Below are 8,049 nucleotides of genomic sequence, written 5' to 3'. Positions count from 1 at the left end.
TAGACCATGCAGAGACTGGAGGTGAGAGAGGATGATTTATCTCCCGGTGCACTTCTTTCTGGAAATTAAGCATTTTGACTCTTTTTTTTTTTCATTTATTTTACCTTAGAAAGTTCAGGAATGTAGAGGTCATTAGAGAGCTCTTGGCCCAAGACTCAGATGTCCCTAAAGAGCTAATTCATCTACCGAAGGAAAGGCTAAGGTTTTGAAAATTCAGCATACGTATCTTTTCCATTCTTGTAAGGTATTTAAGTTAAAGAACAAAACCAAAATGGGACTTTTTCATCTTTTTCATTCTATAGTAATCACAATAAAAATTAGGTTAAAATACCCCCAGTATTTACTGTCAAAGAAAATATTAGGAAACAATTATTTTTCCCTGCACTCCAGTCATACAAGAATCACAGAACCACAGAAGAGCCCAGGTTGGAAGCAGCCCCCACAGATCATCTGGTCCAACCTCTGGAGTGAAAGGGAGCCTAAATGAGATGATCTAGCACCCTGTCCAGTCCCATCTTGGAAACCTCCAGCGATGGGGACTCTACCACATCCCCGGGGAGGTTGTTCCAGTGATTGATTGTTCTCACTGTAAAAAATTTCTTTATCTCAAGATGAGATAATTTAAAATATGTTTATTCTTCAATTTATTTCCATTAATATATAATAATTCTATATCTTTAATACAGGGCTTTTAAGTTCATAGAATCATAGAATCATAGAATGGTTAGAGTTGGAAGAGACCTCAGAGATCATTGAGTTCCAACCCCCCTGCCATGGGCAGGGACACCTCCCACCCAACCGGGTTGCTCAAAGCCCCATCCAGCCTGGCCTCAAACACTTCCAGGGATGGGGCAGCCACAACTTCCCTGGGCAACCTGTTCCAGTGTCTCACCACCCTCACAGGAAAGAATTTCCTCCTAATATCTAATCTAAATCTCCCCTCTTCCAATTTAAAACCATTACCCTTTGTCCTGTCACTACATCTCCTGACAAAGAGTCCCTCTCCGGCTCTCCTGTAGGCTCGCTTCAGATATTGGAAGATATTAAGTTCATCTTAAGCTTTCCCTAACTGAGACTATGCCAAAGGAATATACTAAATCCCAGAGGAAAAAGCAATAGTGATAGAATACACAGTGTTATGCAGTAGCATTACACCATCATACAGCAGTTACCACCCAGAGCTCACAAAATGTTTTAGAAAGATAAGTCATATATTCCGCGGAATACGCAGTCACGCAGGAAATAAGTTACAAAAGTGAAGGAAAAAAAAAAAAACTAGAGCTTTTGTTTCGTACTTCCTGACTGACCCAGAAGATTTTTATGTTTCAAAAGGAAAAGATAAGTAGAATATCAGAAAAACTAGCATCATCGCGAACAGTAGCTTGGAAAAATCTAAATGCTGTGGAACGATGCAGTTACAGTAATGGGAAAAAGAAAAGTTGGCATAAATGTGGTCTCATAAATTCCATCTTTAAACCATTTTAGGGACATGGAAAATGCTGCCTCAGTATCAATATGTGATTAATTCACATAAGCATTCTGGTTATGCCAGTTTTTAATATCAGACGAAAAGAAGAGATAACAAGTAATGTTCAGGTGGGTTTGCAAAGGACAATCACAGAATGCCTTGTCTGCAGCAGAGCCCTCCCTAGGAATCAGGACTTTGTCTGGAGCCACGTAAATACCATTTCTGCCATTACAAGTGAAAGGCTGCAGGATTTGCACCAGCTTGATAAGGCAGGGTCCCAGCATTTGGCTGGGCTATGTTGGCCTAAGCCGATTTTGTCTAATTTTAGCGGTGATAGGAATTTTCTAGTGGTCAGGTTGGGTTTAGGTTAGCTTTAGTTTATTGTGACAACATGTGGTTATTTCTTGTTGACCGTGTTATCTGCTATCCAAGAACAAAATGGCAGGTACAAGAACCAAAAATGGGATGGCACCAGAGGACCCAGGCTATGAAGACAAAACACGGTGGCCATTACAGGAGGATAATCTTGTTAAACCAGTTTAGATATAAAAGAAAGAACAGATAACTGAACAACTGAGAACCGATGAAGAGCAAGTTCACGTACACAGAGTGCATTAAAAGAATATATAAAAATAAAAGCAGGCAGAGCCCAGGACGAAGGAGAAAAGGACCTCCACCCCAGCACCAGCCTCCTCCCGGGGAAGAACCTGGGGTGCTGGTCTGTCTGTGACACCCTCTGCAACCTCCCTGCCGGTCCACATGGGCACCCAGAGGGACGCTGGAAAAGGCAGCACACCACCAGAGAAGGAAGGTTTCTCTGTATAACTACTTTAACTGCACTAGTGAGACTTCCCCATATTAATCTGGGCAACAAAGAGTAGTAGTATTGCAACCGGGCTAAGAGCAATGCGTCGTTGGATGTTGGTCAGAATGTCAATAAATGCTTAATTTCCCATATACGGTGTGTTCTGCTTCACTCGTAAGACTTGGAGTGTAACAAACCTTCAGCTTGTACAGCAGAGTAAATTATTATTATTTTTTTCTAGGCAACGCGACTGTGGATGTTTGAAGGTCCGTATAAATAAATGCCCACATTCTAGGTAGAGGAGTGATATTATGGTTAACATACTGACAAAAAGAATGAACTTTTATTCCAAATTCTATCAGGCATGTCCCATAGGGCCTTGCACAAATCATCCTGTTCCTCTGTGTGCTCCTCCTATAGAATAAGAGTTAATAATAATTCCTTACCTGACAGGACTACATGCACAGGGTACGATGAGGGGATATAAATAACATAGCATAGGGCTTTCAAAGTTATTTTCTCATCGCGAGCTTCCAGAACTTGCTTTCCTTCAGAACTCATAAAAGTCCACTATAAACTAGGGTGAAAAATCTTAATTGGGGCAACATTTTTTAGCAAAAACTGCCCTTCTAGCAAAGTCTGAGGCTATGTATAAAGGCATGTGACATGTAGTCTTGAGCAACTCTTCTACTCGTAGAAGCACATTTTCACCTATCCCAGAACCGTGACGTACCGACTCAGAGTATAATCACTGCAGCTTAACAAGGGATCCCGTGTCAGGTGAGCAGCTGTAACTGTCTTGAATTATATATGGGATAATTTGATTTTGCTGGAAAATGAGCCTGATGCTTTTTTCTGTCTTGGGGTGGGATGGGGTTGTTTGGGGTTTTTATCAAGCAGGCACTGCATTAACTTGGAGCAGCTCCTTCTCTGTAAATAGGTTTACTAGTATATCATAGAATCATAGAATTGTCCAGGTTGGAAGGGACCTTTCAGATCATCTAGTCAAACCATCAACCTAACTCTGATAAAAACCATCACTAAACCATGTCTCTAAGCACTATGTCAACCCGGCTTTTCAATCCCTCCAGGGATGGGGCCTCAACCACTGCCCTGGGCAGCCCAGTCCAATGGGCAATATCCCTTTCCGTGGAAACATTTCTCCTAATATCCAATCCGAACCTCCCCTGGTGCAACTTGAGGCCATTTCCTCTTGTCCCATGGCCTGGGACTTGGGAGAAGAGACCGACCCCCCCTGGCTACACCCTCCCTTTCAGGGAGTTGGAGAGAGTGAGAAGGTCTCCCCTCAGCCTCCTTGTCTCCAGGCTGAACACCCCCAGCTCCCTCAGCCTCTCCTCACAAGACTTGTTCTCCAGACCCCTCACCAGCTCCGTTGCCCTTCTCTGGACCCGCTCCAGCCCCTCAATGTCTTTTTTGTGGGAAGGGGCCCAAAACTGGACACAGCCCTTGAGGTGGGGCCTCTCCAGTGCCCAGCACTGGGGGACCATCACCTCCCGACTCCTACTCACCACGCTGTTCCTGACACAGGCCAGGATGTTGGTGGCCTTCTTGGCCACCTGGGCACACTGCTGGCTCCTGTTCAGCCCACAGTCGACCAACACCCCCAGGTCCTTTTCTGTCAGGCAGCTCCAGCCACTCTGCCCCAAGCCTGGAGCGCTGCAGGGGGTTGCTGTGACCCAAGGGCAGGACCTGGCACTTGGCCTTGTTGAACCTCATCCCATTGGCCTCGGCCCATCCATCCAGCCTGGCCAGATCCCTCTGCAAAGCCCTTCTACCCTCAAGCACGTCAACGCTCCCACCCAACCTGGTGTCATCAGTGAACTTCCTGAGGGTGCACTTGCAATCAGCCCTTGCGTATCAGTGCTATTGCTTTCGGTATTGATGCATGGCCAACCATTGCAGCACAAATCTTGTGTTAATAACTTACTTTGAATCCCAAAGCTCCATGACATTTCACTGCCAGATGAGCAGGTCCGTATTCAGCAACGGTAAGGGTTAAAAGATCTGCCTGGACACTCCGGGTGCTCGTCAAGACAAGCTGAAAAGAACCAGAGATTTGTGAATCAAGGTTATGTGGTTTGCATTCTTTCAGTTATCTCTTTCTGGCCAACTGGAGACAGTCTGAAGAAACTATCATAAAATTTTGCTGCTGTTTGGCAGTAAGAACTGTAAGAAGGGTGAAAGATAACATTTCCCATTAACATGCACATCAAGGAAAGTTATTTAAAGGCGAATGAGAAGACATTGCCAGAGAACTGGACTATCACCTATGGAAAAAGCCGTCTCTTGCAAGGAATTTTATAAAAGTACTAGTTTAGAAATAAAACCACCCCAATCGTTACTGGAATGCTGCTCAACTTGCTTCTCTTTAAAAAAAAATAAATAATCAGGCTCTTTTTTTGCTTAAGTAATCCTCATCTTTTAACCTACTATTCTGCTTGAGCTGCACACTAAATCCCTCCTCATTTTAACCTTTAAAACTGATTTCGTCACTCTTCGGTCCTTCCTCCAGCGTAGCCGGTCTCTGCCTTTCTGTAGCCTTGCCTCACGTTACAGGGTGTAGTAGTTGGGTTCTTGTTTCCTAAAGGGTGTCGTGCCAGCCAGGATTGTCCCCTGTGCTACAATCCCGCGCTCCGATTCTTTCCTAAACCTCACTCGCTATTTCTTAATACTCTCCTTTAATTGCTTAAGCCGAAGAAAGAAACGTTGACTTTGAACGGGTCACTAACAAGTGACAAATCAGTCAAAAACTGCTTCCCGAGCTTCTTAATACATTTGAATTGGAACAGTAAGTACGTGCTGCAGGTAATAAGTGGCTAAGACTTGAAAATGGTAGACAATATAGTAGATGAAGATTATCAGACCCAAAACCTGACACATCTTTGCATCTAAAAAAAAAAATTAAATATATTTTATAATAAAAATCAAAGAATTCAAAATCCATATTGTTTACTGGCATTTGGGCCACCTCCCCTCAGCAGCGAGGAAATATTTTGGTAAGACTGCAGTTCTTCCGCTGCGTTATTTTTTTCCTTTTTAATTAAATGGTCCTCTATGTCTCCAAGGGAAAAACTGTTTCATTGCACTTCTCTAGCGACTGTGGGGCTGTGGTGGTTTCGTGTGTTTCTAAGAAACTGATTCTTGCTTTCTGAAATCTCTTAGCATTGATTGCTAAATATATCAGCTTTCCTCTTTGGGATCTTTAAAAAGCATGAAGATTCCAACAGGCTTTTTTTCATTCATTCTTCACCACTTCCGTTGCCCTGACACCCCTTTTGAGCCCTGGCTTCAAAACACACTGATTAAATCTGCCTAAATGATTCCAAACGAAATCCAGATAATTTGTTTTCAATTTGGTTTAATAAAAATAAATTCGTATATTCTTCATCCTCTTAGTAAAAGAAAAAAAATAAAAGAAGTTAAAAAGGAAAGAAGTATTTTACCGTGATACTACGCTTCTCTGGTAAATTATTTTCAGCGATTAAGTTGTTACTGATGTTTTCCTTCTTTAACAGATTGTCACACAAAACACCAGCCTAAACTTGCAAGTGTGGGAGCAAAGCTTGTCGGGTGTGAAACAGGCAGGGCCCACCTCCAGTTGGAGCAGTTGTGATGTAAATATGAAAAAGACTTTTGACAGCTCATTAAGGCCAAGCAGAGAAATAAGACTTATTCACATCAGCTTCAACCCTGGAAATGGGGAGTTTGGCACAGACCACACAAGATTTTAAAGCTTCGTGCAAGCAATATCCAGTAAAGGGGAACTGGATCGGTTGTGTTGGAAACTCTAACAGGGGTATAACAAAAGGTGGAAATTTTCCTCCTGGCTGGTCTAGGGTAGATACCGACAGCGCCAATAGCTGTCAGCAACAACACGGACAAAGAAGAGGTTGAGTAAATGTGTTTTGTCCCAGACTGTGCGCTGAGATCCAGCAGACAGATGCCTTCTGCTTTCCCGCTCCCGTTACCAGCTGCTCTGGATGAGGCTCGTGGCAGACTGCCCAAGGCCACCCAAACCAGAGTCCTCCCCTAGGCTGAGAGGCTGGAGGAGAGCCAGCTCAACCCTCCCCACGCTCCCGATGCTCCCCAGGTGGGTGCACAGTCCCTCCCCCTTCTTTGTGACGATTAACCCTTTGCCACCTGCCCCACTCCTGTTAATGGTGGGGGGGGGGGGGAGAGGGGGTTTTGTACCAAGGTCCCAAACCTTTCTATGCCAGTCAAAGTGTGCCGTGGCCCAGGTAGCTGTCAGTGCAGCCAGAAGGTTCAGGAAGCTACAGCAGGACTCCTGGCCTCCACCCAGGTGGTTTTGCCAAAGACACAACAAGTGGGGAACCTGAAGTCAGCCTCAAAAGTGGCTTTTGTGGAGATCTTCGATGCCTGGGGGCACTGCAGGCACCTGAACATATGGACAGGAATTAGACAGAGTGACACTTTATACCAACCATCCTGGACAGCTGTGAGGATAAACATGTCTTTGCAAGGCAAAGGACGTTATAGCTAGGTCCATGTTTCACACACTTAATCCTTAACACTCAGAAAAAAAGCCATGTTTTTGCTTCATGCTCCACACATTCCTTGCAGGGCCTGTATTTTCCATGCAGGAGAGTTTGGCACAGACCAAACACTTTTTTTTTTTGGCCAGAGTACAGCTGTGAGCGTGGCTGGCAGCCTCTTGTTTAAAGTGACACACACGAAGGTATATTTTTCAGATTATTCTTTTCTCTCCTCTCCTCTTTTCTTTTCTCTTTCTTTTCCTCTTTTCTTTCTTTTCTTTTCTTTTCTTTTCTTTTTCCCTTCTGCAAAGTGAAAACTGCTTTATGGATTGGAAAACTGCTTTATGGATATAATCATAACTGCTTTATGATTATTTATCATTGCTTTATGGTGCTACCAGATGAAGAGCACCTTCAACTGGAACGATTTCTGTTGCTTGGCACCGCAGCCTCAAGCAACTCATGAACAACGTGAAGGCACTGTGGGGTTTTACACACCGGCGCAGCCGCTACACCACCCTGGTAAGGCGCTGCAGTGAGACGCTGCCCTCCTGGAGAAGCTTTCGTTTCTCTGAAGCTCCATTTGCAGCTTGCCGGAGAGACACGGCGCTTGCTGCGCTTGGGGAAACGCCGCAGAGAGCTGTTTTGCACCAGGAGGTGCTGGTCTGTTACGATCCTGTTACGACAAACAAAGAGAGAATAGCAGAGATAATCCTGCGTGCTTTTTGATGCCAGGAACCTCGAGTTGTGCAGCACCGAAGGGGCCTCCAGTGCACGTGTACCCTCTCCGCAGAAAGGGTGACCTCGCTTTGGTCATTTGAGTTATTGTAGGATTTTCTTGCGTGAAAACAACTCCGTTCATCACTTCTACTGTCAAACAGAAAGGATGGTCCGTTAACTCCGCGGCATGCAATGGTCTCCTGGTCAGGATCACCGCAAAAGCAGACAGCCTTCGCTGTGTCGTGGCTACGGACCCCTCCCCAGCGGCAATCACGGGAAGAAGCCTCCTGTCCCCTGTGCACTGGCCAAACTCCAGCCACCGGACCCAGCACAACGCCCGGGGCTGTACCTGGTGGCCAAGAAAGCCACAGCTCTGTGGGATGTTTCCAAAGCCCAGAGACCCCAAAGCTGAGGGCTTGCTGCCAAGTTTTAGCCATGCCACAATGATCCGCTTCATATTTTTGAGCAATTCCTGAGCTTACAGCCTAACAATGTGTACTGTGATTGTACAGACATATATCGCAACACGCACAGCGATCACG

The sequence above is a fragment of the Numenius arquata genome, chromosome 7, assembly GCF_964106895.1.
Source record: "Numenius arquata chromosome 7, bNumArq3.hap1.1, whole genome shotgun sequence".
Lineage (NCBI taxonomy): Eukaryota > Metazoa > Chordata > Aves > Charadriiformes > Scolopacidae > Numenius > Numenius arquata.
This window is presented reverse-complemented; position numbering follows the sequence as displayed.